At 40.6% G+C, this 22,065-nt stretch overlaps 1 long non-coding RNA gene across 1 annotated transcript; it reads right to left on the bottom strand.

Moving 5' to 3' along the window:
- Positions 1 to 2,806: 2,806 nt before the first annotated feature.
- LOC115899638 lies at positions 2,807 to 21,956 on the bottom strand. Its single transcript, XR_004059257.1, has 3 exons — positions 21,831 to 21,956; positions 8,304 to 8,425; positions 2,807 to 3,414 (listed from the first exon to the last, which is right to left on the bottom strand). It is a non-coding gene; the product is annotated as an uncharacterized LOC115899638 (long non-coding RNA).
- Positions 21,957 to 22,065: the final 109 nt, after the last annotated feature.

The raw sequence follows: 22,065 nt of genomic DNA, 5'->3' as shown, positions 1-22,065 counted from the left end.
TTGGAGTTTCCTACATACACAGTTTGGAGGTCTGCAGGAATGTGTGTAGAGTTTACAAATGGATTTAGAGGCTCCCATATCAGTGGTTACCATCTTTCAGAAATTTCTCCCCTCATAATCCAGTCATATTGGCAGTCCCAAATTCTGTCCTTTAATTCTTCAAGCAATTAAAATTGTGGTTTTAGCTTCAGTTCTAGCTTCTTTCTACCACAAGGTCGGGGGAGTATCCTCAACTGAAAAACTATATATAGTTCCCTTCTTTAAAGGATTCCCTTCTTGTTCCTCCCTGCTTCTAGACACTCTCCAGTGCCTTCAGATAGACATTATTTACATTTTTTTCACAGTATATAATTTTGATCTGCAGGAGATCTAGTTTGATGCCAGCTACCCTACCACTACCAAAAGTGGAACTCCAGTTGACTACTTTTTTTAAAGATAATCTGATCTTTTTTTTTTTTTTTTTTTTTTGAGACAAGAGTCTCGCAGTGTCACCCAGACTGGAGTGCAATGGTGCAATCTCAGCTCACTGCAAGTTCAGGTTATTCTCCTGCCTCAGCCTCCTGAGTAGCTGGGAGTATAGGTGCCCGCCACCACGCTCAGCTAATTTTTTGTATGTTTAGTAGAGATGGGGTTTCACTGTGTTGGCTAGGCTGGTCTTGAACTCCTGACCTCGTGATCCACCCACCTCGGCTCCCAAAGTGCTGGGATTACAGGCATGAGCCACCGTGCTTGGGCAATAATCTCATCTTCTAATCAGTGGCATGTGTGAAGCAGAGAATGTGACAGAGGGCTTACCTAGAACGTCAGGTGATTACACTGAAATAATTTAGATAATTTAGTCACAATTCTTGAATGATTAGCTCATGGTACATTAAGGACAATGTTTTTCAGTAAAATAATTTATTGTAGTTCTTAAGGGAAATGTAATAAAGAAAAATAAATGACATTTCAAGGTTAATCGCTATTTCATATCACCATAGTAAGAAAAATGATATGTGGAGTCTAAATAATAAAAAACCAATTAGGCAGGGTGCAGTGGCTCACATCTGTAATCCCAACAGTTTGGGAGGCCAAGGTGGGCAGATCACCTGAGGTCAGGAGTTCAAGATCAGCCTGGCCAACAGGGTGAAACCCCATTTCTACTAAAACTACAAAAATTAGCCAGGCATGGTGGTGCTGTCTGTAATCCCAGCTAATGGAGAGGCTGAAGCAGGAGAATCACTTGAACCTGGGAGGCAGAGGTTGCAGTGAGCCAAGACCACGCTACTGCACTCCAGTCTGGGGTAGAGCAAGATTCTATCTCAAAAACATAAAATAAAATAAAATAACCAAACAAAAATTAAAAAAACAAAAGGTTTTATATAAATTACAGATGATTAGGGCAGAGACTACATTGTATGCTTTGTTTTATACATCATATAATGGACTTTTTTAGAGTATCTGTACATGCTACATACAGGAAGAAATAGTTCTGAAGATTCTCCAAGTGACAAAGGAAATAATAACAGATGGTAACTTGGATCTACAAGAATGAATGAGGACCACCTGAAATAGGAAATAAGTGGATAAATCTAAATGACGTTTTTTCTTCTCTTAAAGGACATATGAAGGGTTAAAGTACAAAGTAAAGTACATATAAAAAGAAACAGTTTCTTTTTAGTAAATAGTTTTAGATGAGCTTTATAAAACAGTAAATGACTATCATGTATTTCAATGTATTTTTCATAACAATTGGCCTTCCTTATAAATTTATCACATCAAATGTAGAACTGATAAGTCTCATATAACAGATTGCACTCTTTCATTTGAATCTGCTTTATGGAAGAAAAGACATATATACTTGAACCAAAGGGAATTCTCATTGGATAAATCTGTGAAAACCATCCAATTAAAAGGGCACTGAGGCTGCTTGAATATATTCTATAAATTGCAAACTCAGGTTTAAAGCAGCTTTAAGCAATTCTTGATAAACGGCCTTTTTATTAAATAAAATGATTCAGTTCTTTCTTCAAAGAAAGCAAAAATACACCTGAAACCTTTAGCTTCAGGCCACTCCAAAAGGCTCCATTTCTCATTGGTTGCATAACTTCCTTTTAAAGCAATTAAAATCGTGTCCGGTAAAAGCATGCACAGTTGCCCTCTTTACTGTTTTCATATTCTTCTGAATAGATCAGTTACAGTTCAGAACAAGTGTCATCTGAGATCTTGATTAATAATGGCAGCACTGACTAGATTAAACAATAAAGATCTAAGTTGTAGTACTCTCTTATTGAAATAAAAAGAAGGAAGTATGTTTGCCAATCACAGGGTAAATCTAAGTATCTTTCAAACCTATTAAACTTCCTGAAAGCTTTTCCTAAGGACAAGTCAGGAATCAATATAAAGTAGCAGAGTGGCTGCTTTGTTTGCCTTCCAGAAAGCACTGTAGAAAATAAATATTTAATGGTATGCAAACCAATATGCTGAGTGTAAGACATAATAATGGCTTGGGACAGTAGATTGAAGTATTTTGTTACATTGAGAGATCAAGTGAATTACAATTATTCTGATGATAATATCTTTTAAGTCTTTGCTTTATGGTTATTGTCCTTGAAGCTCATAACATGCATGTAGATAGTACAGACTCATAATTATGCATTCTGGATCCACAAACCTGAGGTTGAATTTTACTTTATTTTTCCTGGTTTATCGTTTTTACCTGGAGTACCAAATAGGAGACATGACAACAGTGTAACATGTTTTTTAAAGGTCACTCACCTTGGTTTCTGTACTAAAGATAAGGAATAGTCAGAACAGGCATCAGCTAAGAAGTCTGACGGGTGAGCTTTACTGGGGACAGTCGACCTAACGAAGATTTGGAACCAATTTCATTGAGAAAATTTCCTTCTTTAAAAGCAGCGAATTTGTTAGTTCACTTCCTGAGAAAGGCAATGGATACAAAGGAATTCTTTTATTCCCTCAGGGTTTTAACTTTTTTTTGTGCTTGATTTTCTAGAAACTTTAGGATTACTGGAGCCCAGTGGTTGTGTCTGTACAAATTATTGAGTAAGGGAATGAAGACAGACATGACTCTGTGTGTAGAGGTGGAGGGAGGTGGTTATGAAAAGTCTCTCTTTTTAAATCACAGAACATGTTTACTACATCATTATCCCTTTTCAAAATATTTTTTAGAGTAGTTTTAGGTTCACAGCAAGATTGAGAGGAAGATACAGAGATTTCCAATATATCCCTCCCCTCATATATATATAGCCTCCCCCGTTATCAACATGCCTTCATTATTACTTTTATCTCACTAAACAAAATTCTTTTTTTAGTATGCATCTATTTTCTCTTTCAAATTCTTTATTCAGTAATTCATTGTTTTGATTTCCTGGAATCCTCTTGAGATTTTCAGTTTTTTCCTTTTTTTTCACACTAGAGAAATGAATGGAGATGTAGACATGAGATGTAAGGACCAGAATTTGGAAGCCAATTAAAGCAATTAGTAAACAGAAATCGCCTAAGCTATTAAGACAGGTGCTGTCATATATATATGACAAACCAGGAAATATATACATATATATTATATATATATGACATACCAGGAAAAAGAAATATAAATGTCTGGGTCTTACTCAGTAGCCCAGACTGGACTGCAGTGGTGTGATCATGGCTCACTGCAGCCTCAACCTCAATCGATCCTTCTGCCTCAGCCTCCCAAGTAGCTGGGACTACAGGCTTGTGCCACCACACCTGGCTAATTTGTTTTTTATTTTTTGTAGAGACAGAGTTTCATCATGTTGCTCAGGCTGGTCTGGAACTACTGAACTCAAGCAATTCACCTGCCTTGGCCTCCCAAAGTGCTGGGATTACAGTTGGGAGCCACTGCACCTGGCCTACATTTATATGTATCTATATAATTCTATAAAGTGATCATGGGTTCAAGTTGTTTACTTCACCTTGTTTCACATAAACATATCTATGTGTTACATCCTCCATTTACTTGCCATTTTAATTTGTATATGGTAATACACCATGGTTTACTTAAACATTTTAATACTATTGGGCATTTGAACTGAAGCTAATTTTTCCCATTATAGGTAAGGCTGCCATGAAAATTGCTTTATAAGTTAGTTTTCTTTTCTCAGGGGAAGGAATGGGTAATACGTCGAAGAGCATGTTATAGATTACCCCCCAGAAATATGTAACCATTTTACATTTCTACCATTAACATATAAAATATACATCTGCCTTCCTCCCAAAGACTTGTCCAGGTTGGGTTTTACGAGTTAAAAAATGTCTTCCAGGCCGGGCGTGGAGGCTCAAGCATGTCATCCCAGCACTTTCAGAGGCCGAGACGGGTGGATCACATGAGGTTGGAGTTTGAGACCAGTCTGGACAATATGGTGAAACCCTGTCTCTACTAAAAATACAAAAACAGGCTGGGTGTGATGGTAGTTGCCTGTAATCCCAACTACTCGTGAGGCTGAGGCAGGAGAATCACTTGAACCTGGGAGGTGGAGGTCACAGTGAGCCAAGATCGCATCATTGCACGCCAGCCTGGGCGACAGAGTGAGACTCCGTCTCAAAAAAAATAAAATAAAATAAAAAATAAAAAATGTCTTCCAGTTTAATGCATCTGTAAGGGGGTCTTCATGTGAGTTGAGTTTAATTAATAAAACTGTGATTTTCAAAAACACAAAAGATGTAGTCTAAATTTTCTTAACTGCAAACTGTCCATTCATCAAGTGGAAAGTGTTTATTGACTTACATCATCATGTATTTTTCATATATTTTGGAAGAAAGCTATTATCAGGTTATATTTGTAACATATCTATCCTATACTAGAAAGTTTTCTTTCTAGCATTTTTATTTTGTTGCATGAATGTTAAAACATTTAAATATGTTCAATTAATCCCCCCTGCTTCTGATAACAACCTTTGTTTTCTGCAGTGATTAGAAGTGTATGTTCTCCAGGTTGGGCAGCATAGTGAGACTGTGTCTCCACAAACAATTAAAAAATTAGCCAGGCATGGTGACGCGTGCCCGTAGTCACAGCTACTTGGGAGTCTGAGATGGGAGGACTGCTTGACCCTGGAAGATTGAGGTTGCAGTAAGCCATGATCACACCACTGCAATCCAACCTGGGCAACAGAGCGAGACACTGTCTTAAAAAGGAAAATAAAAATGCATGTTCTTTTTCTCATATGAGACAGATAAACCACTCTTCCGTTTTTTTTGTTTTGTTTTGTTTTATTTTTGAGACGGAGTCTCGCTCTGTTGCCCAGGCTGGAGTGCAGTGGCTGGATCTCAGCTCACTGCAAGCTCCGCCTCCCGGGTTCACGCCATTCTCCTGCCTCAGCCTCCTGAGTAGCTGGGATTACAGGCGCCCGCCACCTAGCCCGGCTAGTTTTTTGTATTTTTTAGTAGAGACGGGGTTTCACCATGTTAGCCAGGTTGGTCTCGATCTCCTGACCTCGTGATCCGCCCGTCTCGGCCTCCCAAAGTGCTGGGATTACAGGCTTGAGCCACCGCGCCCGGCCCACTCTTCCGTTTTTTAAAAAAGTGCTTTTACTTTTTGATACAGCTGGAATTTATTATACTGTTTGTTTCCATGCATTTATGTATCTAACATGATTTTTGTTCCAGCCTGTTAGCCAACTATTTGGAAGACAATTTATTTTGTGGTTTTCCCTTGCCGTACAGGTTGGATTCTTTTTTCAGACTGTGATAACTCAAGACCATATGATTTTGATCATTGTTGCTGTGTGTTCAGTTTTCCAAGTTTGCTGAGTTTACCCTTATTAACAATGAAAATGTTTTGATAATGTCATCCCTTTATTTTTCACTATTGGTTCTCATAGGAATTTGTAACTGCAATAAATTTATGTATTAAACATTTTTTTTTTCTTTTTTTTTGAGACAGAGTCTCACTCTGTTGCCCAGGCTGGAGTGCAGTGGCGTGATCTCGGCTTACCACAACCTCTGCCTCCCAGGTTCAAGAGATTCTCCTGCCTCAGCCTCCCGAGTAGCTGAGACTACAGGCATGCACCACCATGCCCGGCTAACTTTTGTATTTTTAGTAGAGACGGGGTTTCACTATGTTGGCCTGGCTGGTCCCAAACTCCAGACCTTGTGATCCGCCCACCTCGGCCTCCCAAAGTGCTGGGATTACAGGCATGAGCCACCGCGTCCAGTCCATATTAAACATTTTTAATTGATGTTTTATTTAATCTCTCTAAAAAAGAACGTAGCATTGTTCTTTAGGTATATTTAACTTTTTTTTTTCATTAGAATTTAATCAACATATTTTTCTTTGACTTTTAAGTTCTGAATACCTGTGCAGGATGTGCAGGTTTGTTATATAAGTAAACTTGTGCCATGGTGGTTTGCTACACAGATCTGCACAGATCAACCCATCCCCTAGGTATTAAGCCCAGCATCCATTAGCTGTTCTTCCTGATGTTCTCCTTCCCACCATCCCACCTTCTTCAAGAGGCCCCAGTGTGTGTTGCTCCCATCCATGTGTCTATGTGTTCTCATGATTCAGCTCCCTCTTATAAGTGAGAACAAGTGGTGACTGGCTTTCTGTTCTTGTGTTAGTTTGCTGAGGATAATGGCTTCCACCTCCATTCATGTCCCTGCAAAGGACATGTTCTCATTCCTTTTTATGGCTGCATAGTACTCCATGGTGTACATGTACCACATTTTCTTTATCCAGTCTATTGTTGATGGGCGTCCAGGTTGATTCTATGTCTTTGCTGTTGTGAATAGTGCCACAATGAACATACATGTCCATGTATCTTTTTATCTATTTTTACACGTGCATGTATCTTTATAACAGAATAATTTCTGTTCCTTTGGGTATATACCCAATAATGGGATTGCTGAGTCAAATAGTATTTCTGCCTTTAAGTCTTTGAGGAATCACCACACTGTCTTCCACAATGGTTGAACTATTTTACACTCCCACCAACAGTGTAAAAGCTTTCCTATTCCTCCACATCCTCTCCAGCATCTGTTGTTTTTGACTTTTTAATAATAGCCATTGTGACTGGTGTGAGATGGTATGTCATTGTGGCTTTGATTTGCATTTCTCTAATAATCAGTGTGTGGAGCTTTCTCTTCTTACATTTGTTGGCCGCATGTATGTCTTCCGAGAAGTGTCTGTTCATATCCTTTGCCCACTTTTTAATGTGGTTGTTCATTTTTTTCTTGTAAATTGTTTAAATTCCTTGTAGACTCTGGATATTAGACCTTTGTCAGATGAATGGATTGCAAAATTTTTCTCCCATTCTGTAGGTTGTTGGTTCACTCTGATGACAGTTTCTTTTGCTGTGTAGAAGCACTTTAGTTTAATTAGATACCATTTGTCAATTTTTGCTTTTGTTGCCATTGCTTTTGGCATCTTTGTCAGGAAATCTTTGTCTGTGCCTTCAATCAATTTTTTTAAGAAACACATCTATTTCATGTTAATTTTATTGCTAGGTATTTAATGTATTATTGATATGGTAAATTCTGTCTTCTAGTTGTGTATAACTGTTTCTTGTTTGATTCTGCTGACATTTTAAGTATGCAACCATATAATATGTAAAACACACTTAAATCTTTCTACATTCTCTGTTTAGTGATAGTGGTGGCGGGGTACCCTCTGTATGTTTCTATGTTCTAAGTAAATTGGCTCAAGTGTTTCTGGCTTGTATTTTTTCATTAAGAGATTTTTTTTTCTTTGTTTTTTTTGACGCAGTCTCGCTCTGTTGCCAGGCTGGAGTGCAGTGGTGCAATCTTGGCTTACTGCAACCTCTGCCTCCCGGGTTCAAGCGATTCCCCTGCCTCAGACTCCCGAGTAGCTGGGACTACAGGTGTGCACCACCACGCCCGGCTAATTTTTTGTATTTTAGCAGAGATGGTGTTTCATCATGTTGGCCAGGAAAGTCTCGATTTCCTGACCTCTTGATCTGCCCGCCTTGGCCTCCCAAAGTGTTGTGATTACAGGCGTGAGCCACCGCACCTGGCCAAGAGATTTTTTTAAACAACAGATTATGCAATTAATTCTGGTTCTTTTCATTAAAAATTATCTTTATTTTTAAGGTTATATATTCTTTTTGAACTATACATCTGGGGTTGAAACACAAAAGTAAATCAAATGTAGAACTCCAAAGAGCAGAGTTATAAGAAGGCAGTGTATGTGGTGGTTCAGAGGTCAGACTGACCTGGATTACAATCCTAATCCTGTTGTTTATTAGCTTCATGACACTGGGCATATTTATAACTAGACTGGGTTTCAACTTCGTCACTTATAAAATGAATATAATAATATCTACCTGCTGGGCACCATGGCACACGACTCTCAGTCCCAGCTACTCAGTAGGTCAAGGTGGGAAGATCACATGAGTCCAGGGGTTTGAGGCCAGCAGCAGCTTGGGCAACACAGCAAGACCTGTCTCTTAAAAAAGAAAAAGAAGAAGAATGAAATAATAATACCTACCTAATAGAGTTGTTACGAATATTTAATTAATACATGTAAAGTGTAAAATGCCTAAAATCATGCATGGTGCATAATCAAGGTTTGGTATTATTTTTATCATAATTAATCTTAATATCTCACAGTTTTACTCAAGAAATCTTTGAATCCATGATACATATTGATGTGGTTAGGCTTTATGTTCCCACCTAAATCTCATCTTGAATTGTCATCCCCAGGTGTTGAGGGAAGAACCTGGTGGGAGGTGATTAGATCACGGAGGCGGTTTCCTCCATGCTGTTTTCATGAGAGTGAGTTCTCATGAGATATGATGACATTTCCCCTGGTTGCACTTACTTCTCTCTTGCCTGCCACCATGTAAGACATGCCTGCTTCCCCTTCCACCATGATTGTAGGTTTCCTGAGGCCTCCGCAGCCATGCAGAACTGTGAGTCAATTAAACCTCTTTCCTTTATAAATTCTAATCCCAGGTAGTATCTTTACAGTAGTTTTGTCAAACACTACAGGACTTCACGAGGTTCATTAGTGCTGACTCAGGGTCTCTACTCTGTTGCACTTTAACCGATTCCTATTCCATCAGGGTGATTAAGTTTCTCACAATTCCATGTTGAATGAGCATAGGACTTAGGAAGACCCGAAAATTCTACTTCAGAAGATTGGGGTGATTATTAGATTAAATCAATTCAAATAATATATGTGAAAGCTACTAGCAAAATATCTGGCACATAGATCTCAAATAAAAGCTGGTTGCCTTCTGCTCTTTTTGCCTCTCTATGGCACCCTCTTAGCATCCACAGGGACTTCTGCCAACCTGTTTGAGCATTTCATTCTTGGTGCTGTCGAGGAGTACTCACCATACATAGCTGGTAGCTACCAAGATCTATTTGATGGTGTTGGGACTCAAAACACACCCCCAAAATAAAGGCCTCAGAAACAGTCTTAGAAGCAAAACTTCTTTTTCTAAGTTTCTCCTGTCTTCTTGTCTAAGACTAAGACTTGTCTAAGACTAAGGTCCCATTCTCCTTCAGGCTTGCCATAGAAACTAGAATCCCTCTTCCCCAAGGCAGGTTATACAAATGAGAACCTCTTTGCCCCAAAGCCGGCCATAAAAACCTAAAAATATTACTCTAATTTTCCCTGCACCTTTCTGTGTAAAACCTGGTCATAAAAAAATTAACTGAGCTACCTTATTTAACTGTAGGCCATACGATCCCCATTCCAGAGAGGGTCCTGCCCTATGTGCAAAAGAAAAAAATACAGAGACACGTGGGCTGATATGGTCTGGCTGTGTCCTCACCCCTATCTCACCTTGATTTGTAATAATCCCCACGTGTCAAGGGTGGGGCCAGGTTGAGATAACTGAATCATGGGGGCAGTTCCCCCATACTATTTTTGCAGCAGTGAATAAAACTCAGGAGATCTGATGGTTTTATAAATGGGAGTTGCGCTGCACAACTTCTCTTGCCTGCTGCCACGTAAGACATGCCTTTGCTTCTCTTTTGCCTTCTGCCATGATTGTGAGGCCTCCCCAGACATGTGAAACTGTGAGTCCATTAAACCTCTTTCTTTACAAATTTCCCAGTCTCGGGTACGTTTTTATTAGCAGCATGAGAACAGACTAATATGACAGGCCTTACTATCTGAGCTTACTGTCTAACCCAGGACTTACTTGGTTTCCCTACTTTGTCTATTAACATTAGATCATGCCCAGTTATATTTCTACATGGCTGTCCATACTTTATTAAACCTAATATAAAAATAATTTCCAGGCTGGGTTCGAGGACTCATGCCTACAATCCCAGTACTTCGGGAGGCTGAGGTGGGCGAATCCTTTGAGCCCAGGAATTCGAGACTAGTCTGGGCAACATAGCTCGACCCTGTCTCTACTAAAAATAAAATAATTAGCAGGGTGTGGTTGTTCATTCCTGTGGTCCCAGCTACTTGGGAGGCTGAGGTAGGAAAATCCTTTGAGTCCAGGAGGTTGAGGCTGCAGTGAGCTGTGATTGCACCACTGCACTCCAGCCTGAGTGACAGAGAGACCCTGTGTCAAACAAAAACAAACAAAAAAAGATAATTTTCTCTCTATCTTTGGGTCTTTATTGTAAAGGCTCTCATGTACACGTTAATAAAATTTATACACCTTTACTCCAATTAATCTGTCTTTTTATGAGTTGATTTTTAAGATCTTCAGAGGACAAAGGGGAAATCTTCAGAGGACACAGGGCAAATTTTCCTTGTACCCCTACAATGGTCACTTGTATCGGGGGGGACAGGTGTCATCGTTTTTTAACTTTAAAATTCTCCTGCAAAAATAGACAAAGGACAAAAGAGAAAATAAAAAACCCATGGACAACATCTGTAACAAAATTAGGCGATGAAGTGTCTCCACGAACCCTAGAACACAAGGAATTGAGGAAAGCCACAGACAGATACGAGGGCTGGGTGGTATCAGCAACTGTATTGTAGAAAGTGGAGGGAAGTCATGACACACTGATAAATCTGATAATCTCTATAAACAGCCAGCAGGCAATTGCTGGAAAGCTTGGAGGTTCCACTTGGGAACAGCAGCTGAAACTGGAAAAAGTTTTGCACACTCCAAAGTCAGGGCAATGCAAAGTGTCTGAGGGGCACTGTGAGTGCTCAAAACTAACCACCCAAATTTCCACTCCTGGACAAGCACTGCATAGAGAAGAAACTTCTTGGGAAAGGATGCTCATTGCACGGAACTGGGACGGTAGAGACCAAGGAAAGACGGGGTCCAGATGAAAGCAAGGAAGGAAAACAGAGCCTGACCATCTCAGAAAATAAGCCGCGACCGCCGGGCGCAGTGGCTCACGCCTGTAATCCCAGCACTTTGGGAGGCCGAGGCGGGTGGATCAGGAGGTCAGGAGATCGAGACCATCCTGGCTAACATGGTGAAACCCTGTCTCTACTAAAAATACAAAAAATTAGCTGGGCGCAGTGGTGGGCGCCTGTAATCCCAGCTACTCAGGAGGCTGAGGCAGGAGAATGGCGTGAACCTGAGAGGTGGAGCTTGCAGTGAGCCGAGATCATGCCACTGCATTCCAGCCTGGGCGACAGAGCAAGACTCCGTCTCAAAAAAAAATAAAAAAATAAAAAAAGTAAGTAAGCCCCGATAGTTTTAAACACTACACAAATACAACAAAAAAGACAGCGATCGGCTTGTGAAATTGGAAATGCTTTCCCAAATGCTAACTCCTCCTGAAAGTTTAAGAAAATTATTTCATATGTTTTAAATGAGCAAACAAACAAACAAAAAAAAAAAACACCAAGATTAAATCTCACACAAAATTACTGTCAGGAAAAAAGAGAAGAAATGGAAAAACATCCCCATAGACAATGCCAAAGATGCTAAAAAGACATACCTACAGAACAGATGCAAACCATTACTTATTATTTCAACATATGCTAAAAGACATTAAAGAAATCAAGATATGAAAAAACAAGAAAAATGAGAATTGGGAAATAGCAGAAATGACATGATAGATATACTTAGGAAAAAGACATAGAAACAATAGTCAAAAACCGAGACTAGGCCAAGCAAAAACACGTAGAAACAATAGTCAAAAACCGAGACTAGGCTGAGCAAAAAGACGTAGAAACAATAGTCAAAAACCGAGACTACGCCAAGCAAAAACACGTAGAAACAATAGTCAAAAACAGAGACTAGGCCAGGCACAGCGGCTCATGCCTGTAATCCCAGGCACTTTGAGAGGCTGAGGCAGGAGGATCCTTTGAACCCAGTAGTTCAAAAACCCAATAGTTTAAGGCCAACCTGAGTAACAACCGAAACCCCATCTCTAAAAAAAAAAAAAAAAAACTAAACTGAAAGTAATGGAAGAATAAATAAACACAGAGAATACCTTAAAAGAAGATGAAAGAGAAAAAAAAATTTTTTAATTGAAGGAAAGTAATAAAAAGGGCTTGAGAGAAAGAAACTTAGAGACAGGCAAAAGATACACAAAAATATGTTTAACAAGAGTTTCTCAAGAAGAAAAACCAAAGCAAGGCACAGAAGGGCTACCAAGAAACTATAATCAAGAACATTTTCTTCAAATTAACAATATATGTATTTGCAGCTACATAGTGAAAGGTTATACTACATACCTGGAAAAACTGACCCAGGACTGGTAACACCAAAACATAATAAAATGAAATTACTAGTTAAAACAAATATTTTTCAAGACAGTGTCTCTCTCTGACCCCCAGGCTGAAGTGCAGTGGTGTGATCACAGCTCACTGCAGCCTTGATCTCCTGAGCTCAAGTGATCTTCCCACTAAAATTACTCATTTTAAAGGGAAAAAATTATTTTGGGCTTCCAGACAAAAAAAATCCACTTATAAAGGAAAGAAAAAATCAGATTTGCCACCAAATTTTTTAACAGCAATGATTTAGATAGAAGAAAAATGGAGTAACATATTTAAGATATTCAATGAAACAAAATGTGAGTCAGCAGCTTTCCAAGATAAAGGCCGCATACAAAATGCAATCACTGTGTACAAATTCAGGGAATATTGTTTCCATGAGCACCTCCTGAGGCATCTACTTGACAAAAACTTTCATAAGACAACCATATGTGGTATATCACATTTATTGACCTGTGTATGGTAAACCATCCCTGTGTTCCTGGTATGAAACCAACTTGATCATGGTATATTATCTTTTTGATATGGTATTGGATTTGGTTAGCTAGTATTTTATTGAGAATCCTTTTGTTGAGGATTTTTGCGTCTATGTTCATCAGGGATATTGGTCTATAGTTTTTTTTGTTACGTCCCTTCCTGGGTTTGGTATTAGGGTAACACGGGCTTTAGAGAATGATTTAGGGAGAATTTTCTCTTTCTCTCTTTTGGAATAGCTTCAATAGTATTGGCACCATTTCTTCTCTGAATGTCTGATAGAATGCAGCTGTGAATCCATCTGGTCCTAGATTCTTTTTTCTTGGCAATTTTTCTTATTACTGTTTCAGCCTCACTACTTGTTATTGTTCCATTCAGTTTCTGATTTCTTTTTATTTCTGGTTTGATATAGGAGGGTTGTGTATTTCCAGGAATTTATCCATCTCCTCCAGATTTTCTACTTTGTCCACATAAAGGTGTTCACAGTAACCTTGAATAATCTTTTGTCTTGGAAGACAAAATGGGCTGCGGGAGAGATGGTTTTGGCCCTAAACTGTTCCAGCTCAGATCATCACGCATTAGTTAGATTTTCGTAAGGAGCATGTAACCTAGATTCTTTGTACGTGCAGTCCACAATAGGGTTCACACTCCTATGGGAATCTAATGCCACCGTTGATCTGACTAGAGGTGGAACTCAGGTGCTAATGCTTGATGCCGCTCACCTCCTGCTGTGTGGCCGGGTGCCTGACAGGCCAAAGACCAGTGGCAGTCTGCAGTCCTGGGGTGGGGGACCTCTGATCTAAAGAACTAATTCTATAAAAGAGAAACTGAGATCAAGTAAGGTCAAATCAATGAAAACATATCTAGGTGTCAAAGCTAACTCTTCTAACTCCAATTTACGTCCTCAGTTCTGGAGGGATAATGATATTTTCGTGTTTTATTCTCTATTTAAGATTTGCAGATAATCAGTTTGCAAATTAGTGAAGATTCACCATAATTTTGTAGGTGCTTGATATGGTTTGGCTCTGTGACCCCACCCAAATTCCATCTTGAATTGTCATTCCCACTTGTTTAGGGGGGGACAGTGGGAGGTGATTGGGTCATGGCGGTGGTTTCCCCCCATGCTGCTTTTGTGACAGTGAGGGAGCTCTCACAAGATCTGATAGCTTAAAAGTGGCAGTTTCCCCTGTGTTCTCTGTCTTTTCTGCTGCCTTGTAAAGAAGGTACTTGCTTCTCCTTTGCCTTCTGCCATAACTGTAAGTTTCCTGAGACCTTCCCAGCCATGCAGAACTCTGAGTCAATTAAACCTCTTTCCTTTATAAATTACCCAGTCTCAGGCAGTTCTTTATAGCAGTGTGAAAATGGACTAACACAGTACTTAAAAAGAGATCAGAAGTATACTTACCCAAAATAGATCAATCTTTGGTAGTGTTAAGTTTCCATCCTGGATTTCTCAGTGTTCTAGATGCCTAAAAGCAAGATTGTCTTACTTTTAGGTAACCAATCAGGCATTAATTTACAATGTTGGCACACTGCAATGTGGTTTAGGCATAGTTAGTCTATGTTTACGATACAGAGAAAATAACGAGGCTAATATTTTCGGTGGCCCTTTCCTGAATTGCCAGCCCATGTTTAGAAGCATGATTATATTTTGAGGAATGCTTATGTGACAGCATGAGGGCTAATGCCTGTTGTTCATTTAGTTTATGGTTCTCTTCCTACATTATTATGATTTGCAAACATTTGTTAGAACATGGAGGGCTTTGGCCTGCTTCACTGCATCCCACTTGCAAATGGAGAGGATTTCAGAGTCAATCGTGAATCAGGAACTACGAATCAAGGCCAAAAATCGCAAAAGGAATGAACTGGAGATCAGTTAGTACATCAGGCCTGGATGTGGCCTGGTGTCAGCACAGAAAGACTGAACCCACTAGGCTTCCTAACTCTTTGCACTCCTTTTAGGTGATCGCTGAACAATCAACAGGGCCCACGGGGGAACAGAGTCAACTGGAAGGCTGCTGGGAGTGGAGGCTCTCTTAGGGCTTTTATTTGGTCAACAGAACAAGGCCAGGGGCATAAATTAAAAGCAAATTCAAAAGGTCTAAATAAAAAAAAAATGCTAAGTAGACTGTGGTAGTCTCAAAGGTATGAGGCCTCAAAGCCACAGACTTGTTATTAATATTTGTCATGAAGCAGTAAATACTTTGAAATTGAAAATATATCCCCTTTTTAAGGACTCAATCTGATTGGAGTAAAGCCTGACCAAGCCCAAATGTCACACTGTTATGAATCACTGTCAAGAGTGGATTATGCAGACGAGTAGTTTCTTTAGCTATGACATTTTAAGCAAAGTAAACATTTCTGAAGTGGTTGCATAACAAACTGGTGGTACTATATTTTTCTTAATTTCTTCCTAATATGTGGAGGCCCACAGCAGAATTACAGGGCAACTTGTTTGTGTGTGAACTAAAATAATTTTGGCATCATGTTGTAGGAACTGTTCCTTCTACAGAGTCTATAAATGGAATAGGACTGTTGAAGATGCCTTCCATGGTATGGGGAGATGGAAGAGTTTTTCAAACTTCTGCAGGTCATTTTGATAAGAGGAAGCTATATTTCTTCATTTTTTCTACTGCTTTGAACTTGTAACAAAAAACTCCTTTCCTGAGATACTTAAAAATCTTAAGACTTTGCCGTAAGAACCTTTGTTTTTGTTTGTTTGTTTGTTTTTTGAGATGGAGTCTCGCTCTGTCGCCCAGGCTGGAGTACAGTGGCTGGATCTCGGCTCACTGCAAGCTCCGCCTCCCGGGTTCACGTCATTCTCCTGCGTCAGCCTCCCGAGTAGCTGGGACTACAGGCGCCCTCCACCATGTTTGGCTAATTTTTTGTGTATTTAGTAGAGACGGGGTTTCACCGTGTTAGTCAGGATGGTTAGTCCCGATCTCCTGACCTCCTGATCCGCCCACCTCGGCCTCCCAAAGTGATCGGATGACAGATGTGAGCCACTGCGCCCAGCCGCCTAAGAACATTTCTATTCTGCGAGTCACCTTCTGGAACATTAAGAAGAGAGTCCAGGGCCAGGCAGAGGGGCTCATGCCTGTAATCCCAGCACCTTGGAAGGCTGAGGTGGGCAGATAACTTGAGCTAGGAAGTTTGACACCAGCCTGGGCAACGTGGTGAAATCCCATCTCTATAAAAAAATACAAAAAGTAGCTGGGCATGGTGGCACATGACTGCATTCCCTGCTACTTGGGAGGATCAATTGAGCCCAGGAGGTTGTGGCTGCGGTTGAGCCATCATGGCACCTCTGTACTCCAGCTTGGATGACAGAGGGAGATCCTGTCTCAAAAATAAGAAAATAAAAAAGGAGGCCATGCACAGTGGCTCACGCTTGTAATCCCAGCACTTTGGGAGGCCGAGGCAGGTGCATCATGAGGTCAGGAGTTCGAGACCAGCCTGGCCAACACAGTGAAACCCCATCTCTACTAAAAATACAAAAATTAGCTGGGCATAGTGGCAGGCGCCTGTAATCCCAGCTACTTGACAGGCTGAGGCAGGAGAATTCCTTGAACCTGGGAGGGAGAGGTTGCAGTGAGCCGAGATCATGCCACTGCACTCCAGCGTGGGCAACAGAGCTAGACACCATCTCAAAAAAAAAAAAAAAAAAAAGAAAGAAAGAAAGAAAAGAAAAGAAAAAAAGAGGAGAGTCCAGCTGGGTCTTCAAGTCCACTGAGAAAAAAAATAGATAATCAAGAACCTGGGAGTTACTGGTACACGAATCAGGACCATTCGCTGCTCTCCCGTTCTCACTTTCTTGTTATGCAGCCACTGCTATAACTGGTCAGTTTGGGATCTTACCACGCATGTCTCATCATCTTTGGATAGAAGAATTAAAAGTCATAGGCCAGGCATGGCGGCTCACGCCTGTAATCCCAGCACTTTGGGAGGCTGAGGTGGGTGGATCACCTGAGGTTGGAAGTTCGAGACCAGCCTGACCAACATGGAGAAACCCCATCTCTACTAAAAATACAAAATAGCTGGACTTGGTGGCGCATGCCTGTAGTCCCAGTTACTTGGGAGGCTGAGGCAGGAGAACTGCTTGAACCTGTGAGGTGGAGGTTGTGGTGAGCCGAGATCGTGCCATTGCCCTTCAGTCTAGGCAACAAGAGCGAAACTCCGTCTCAAAACAACAGCAAAAATCATATGACTATGTGTAATATACATATTCTCTTCACAAAAACAAAGAAAAGGTCATTGACAGTATCACAAAATTCCAGCATTCAGGGACTTTGCCAGAGATTACCGCAACTTCTTACAATGCTTCAGCACCTATCTAATGAGTGCTCACAAGAAAATTTCTGGAATGTTGTATAAAGCAACTGTGTTTACCTCTGCAGCAAGGGATTTGTGGAGATGTTCACGTTTTAGCGTGACCATATTTGACTTTCAGAAGTTTATCTGAAGAAGGTGCTGTCTTTCCACACTTCCATTTACAGCCAATCCTTGATCTCATTATGCTGTTATAAGAGCGGTCCCTGTCTGGGTGAGTAACTTCCTCAAGTTGAGTTTTATTACAATACTTTTGTTTTTTTGGCCAGGCACAGTGTGGCTCACGCCTGTAATCCCAGCACTTTGAGAGGCCAAGTCTGGAGAACTGCTTGAGTCCAGGAGTTCAAGACCAGGACAGGCAATGTAGTGAGACCCCGTCTCTATTAAAAAAAAAAAAAGAAAGAAAAAAAGAAGAAAAAAACTTCTAGTTTTATTCACAGTCACCATGAAAAATAGCCACAGGAAGTTCCTTATGGTATTGTAATAGTATATTGTCATTTTCCATTTTGTAGTCTTGAATTGAAAATGAGTGACAAAAATTTTTCTTAAAATTCAGTGCTAGGAAAAGTTTTTCTTCCTTTGAGAAACTATCAGCCTCTTTTGAAAATGACAGTTAGTAAGTGGTTAGGACACCTGGCTCTCAGCAAGCTCAGTGTTTTAATTTGTTGCCCAATAGTATGTTTACTGTTACCTGTATGCTTTTCCGGGAATCCCATTTTACACTAAAAATACCTACACTTTGAAGTTATTTATTTTCAAAATGTACTGTTCTGTCTTTTAAAGACGTTCAACTCCCTTCTCAATGAGGTGGTGGTATAAGGAAACATAAATAACAAGGAAAGGGACCTGGACTGGGAACAAAGGTTCCATGGACTCCAGTGGAGTTCCCCATGAGAATTAAGGCCTGGAATACTTTTTTCATTTCTGATTGAATGCAACTTTGGGAAAGTTAGCTGGGAGCTCTACCCTAGGGAGATGTCACTGCTAATAAAATTGTAAGGAATTTGCTAATTCATCGTTTTCACCACACTTGTGTTACAGCTTTATGTACCAAAGTTGTCTTTTTTAGACGGACTAGAGAAGAAATAGGGTCAAAAGCATCTATTGAACATTTTTTTTTTTTTTTTTTGAGACAGAGTTTTGCTCTTGTTGCCCAGGCTGGAGTGCAATGGCGAGATCTTGGCTCACTGCAACCTCCGCCTCCTAGGTTCAAGTGATTCTCCCGCCTCAGCCTCCCCAGTAGCTGGGATTACAGGCATGCGCCACCAGGCCCAGCTAATTTTTGTATTTTCAGTAGACACGGGGTTTTTCCACGTTGGTCAGGCTGCTCTCGAACTTTCAGCCTCAGGTGATCTGCCTGCCTCGGCCTCCCGAAGTGCTGGAATTACAGATGTGAGCCACCATGCCTGGCCAATCATTTATTTTATGTATAAGTGAAATTCGTTCACAGAGAAACTTTAGTCATTCCTGATGGCAAAACTTCATGTGGGAAAACATTTTAAAATATTAGAATGGGTTCTGTTACTTATATGGCTCGAAATTCAAAAAAAGTACAAAACTGTATTTACTAACAAGTTTCTCTTCAAATGGTGCCCTTTATCCAACTCCCATCTCAAGACACAACCAATATTATCTGCTTCTGGTATATCTCTTCAGATATTTTATGGGTTTTTGTTTTGTTTCCTTTTGACACAGGGTCTTGCTCTGTCACCAGATTGCAATGCAGTGGCACAATCATGGCTCATGGTAGCCTCAACTGCTTGGACTCAAGCCATCCTCCCACCTCAGCCTCCAGAGTAGCTGGGACTACAGGCACATGCCACCATGCCTAGCTAATTTTTGTATTTTTTACAGAGACAGGGTCTAAGTTGTCCAGGCTGGTCTCAAACTCTTGGGCTCAAGTGATCCTCCCCCTTAGACTTCCCAAAAAGCTGGGATTAAAGGTGCAAGCTACCATGCCTGGAGGCTTATGCTTATTTCATGCTTATACAAACATATCTATATAAGTATCCATACAAGTGTGTATCATTTCCTCCTTTTTAGTAGAAATTGTAGCATACTATTAGGTAATTGTTTTGTGTTAAAAAATGCACATGATATATATTGAAGATCATCTCATAATAGTACAAAGAGCTTTCTCATTCTTTTTAAAAGCTTTCATAAGATTTCATTTTATGCCTGTATCATGATTTACCAGTCCTTTACTAAAGAATATTTGTATTTTAAAAAATATTTTATTATAAACAACGCTGAAATAAACAAGGTTGTAGAAACATATCATTTCTCATGTGCGTTGTAAGATAAACTCTTTTTTTTTTTTTTTTTTTTTTTTTTGAGACAGTCGTGCTGTGTTGCCCAGGCTGGTGTGCAGTGTCACAGTCTCGGCTCACTGCAAACTCTGCTTCCTAGGTTCAAGCGATTCTCCTGCCTTGGCCTCCCAAGTAGCTGGGATTACAGGTGCCTGCTGTCGTGCTGGGCTAATTTTTGTATTTTTAGTTGAGATGGGGTTTCACCATGTTGGCCAGGCTGGTCTCGAACTCCTGACCTCAGGTGATCTGCCCGACTCGGCCTCCCAAAGGGCTGGGATTGCAGGCGTGAGTCACCGTGCCACCACGCAGGGCCAAGATAAACTCTTACATGTTTATTTGCAATATTGTAGGTATCCTGACCTAACCCCTATGGAGGTCATTATAATTTACATTAATATTTTCATTGTGACTTCTTGTCTATATGTTTACTAACACTGTGGTTATCAAACTTTCTAATCTTTGACAATCTGATAAGTGAAAAAATGGTTTCTCAATATAGTTTTAATTTGCATTTTCTCATGGAGGAGAAAAAATTGTGTTTTTTTTGTTTTTTTTTTTTTAGGATAAAGGGCCACAAAGTTATGTGAGTTATTATTTTATCCTTAATATTGTTCCTGGAGTCTGTAGCAGGTCAGCATCAGAGTTCAGAGATCAGGAACATGGCAACATGCCCAGAACCAAGATGAAAAGAGAAGCCAATAGGCCCCATTTCATGAATATTTGCCTTGAGGAGTCCCTGAAGATGTCCCTAGAAGTTAACTTCTGTTTTTACGTGGAGACAATTAGAAGTTAAGTTTCAGATTCCCCAGTGCCTGCAAAAGTAGCTCTAATTACTTAGCAGAGGACAGTATTTTTCCCTCTTCAAACCATCTGATACAAAAATGAAGTAAAACTGGTTCTATATTTATAGATATAACTAAGCCACACAATAGGATTGTGGGGGTTAGACCAAATCATCCAGGTCACATCAGGGTTACAAAGATTAAATGATATGTTTAACACAAGAAGTATTTTGCTTAGGGATGGAGGCTTGCTGCTAATTAGCATAATTGCCTCGTGACTTGCAGAAACTATGTCAGCGTTTTGTTTTGTTTCTGTGTGCTTTTTCATAGGGAGAATCATCTGGCGGTGTTTAATACTATATCTATTTAAAATTAATCACATGCCTTTCCTAACAACAGGGATCATGTTAGTTGCATCTATCTTTATAACAGCGATTTCAAAAGCAAGTGAGAAGTGTCATTATGTAATGGAATTAAGAAAGGAGATTAGGAGTTAGGCTTGCCCTCACTGCCTGTGTGACCTTACGCTAGTCACTTGACCTTTCTGAGCTTCAATTCGTCATTTGAATAATGGAGATAATCTGACCTTTATACCCCTGGGTTTTGTAGTTAGGAACTAATGGATCATTGTACATGTGAAAAGGCTTTAGAACTATCAACGGCAAGACATCTGTCAGTTATTCTAATATTCATGGTATAGAAAACTGTGAAATACAGCGTCTTTAGGTTTATTCTCCAAAAACGTTCACTTCTCTTTAAAAGCTTTTAGCAAACTACAATCCAGGTAATTAAGAAGAAATATGAAAAATTTGTTCTCAGGTTGTCTGACATTTCATGGTTCAGTAATGTTACATCTCTCACAGGCAGAATAGCATCTTCGGACAAGTTTTCTATTAAAAATATGTTTTATAGAAGAAAATATTTCACGGGCCTGAAAGACAGCTGTGGATGAAACTCGCTCAGTTTAGCAAACAGCGAGGACTATGTTTGCGTTTAGAGAAAAGTGGGTCGGGCCTAGTTTCTCTCCCTGGGGTTCTAGACTCCTTTCCACGTTGTATCTGAAGCTCTAACAGCTGGGAAGCTCCTTTCTTTAACCTTTATTACACACTTGCTAGTAAACTTGCTAGAAGCATGAAGATAATACAGACTGCGAATCAGCCCTTCTAAGAGATAATCACGACTCCTTCCTTGCAAGTCTCCGCCCTAATAATTCTGCAACCGTCCCACCTTCTATCCGCCCCGCGATGCGAGGCCCCTCGGCCTGCAGGTGGCCAGAGGAAAGCAGGAGGCAGATGCCCCACCTACCCCGGCCCGGCCTGGGCCCCAGCGCTGGGTGCGGCGGAGCCCCGGGCTCCTGCGGGGACGAGTGTGGTCCCGGGACGCGCGGTGCAGCCAGGTGCGCAGGCGGCAGTGGCAGCCGCGGCGCTCCGCGTCGCACGTGGCAACAGGTGCAGCGCTGTCCCGGCCTGGCGCCGCGGGGCGAGGGGCGCGTCCGCACTTAGCCCGGGAGCGCGCGGAGCGTCGGGATTGGGACCCGGGA

The sequence above is a fragment of the Rhinopithecus roxellana genome, chromosome 9 (assembly GCF_007565055.1).
Source record: "Rhinopithecus roxellana isolate Shanxi Qingling chromosome 9, ASM756505v1, whole genome shotgun sequence".
NCBI classification, from domain to species: Eukaryota; Metazoa; Chordata; class Mammalia; order Primates; family Cercopithecidae; genus Rhinopithecus; species Rhinopithecus roxellana.
Note: the sequence above shows the minus strand (reverse complement) of the source record. Positions and strands in the feature narration are given on the sequence as shown.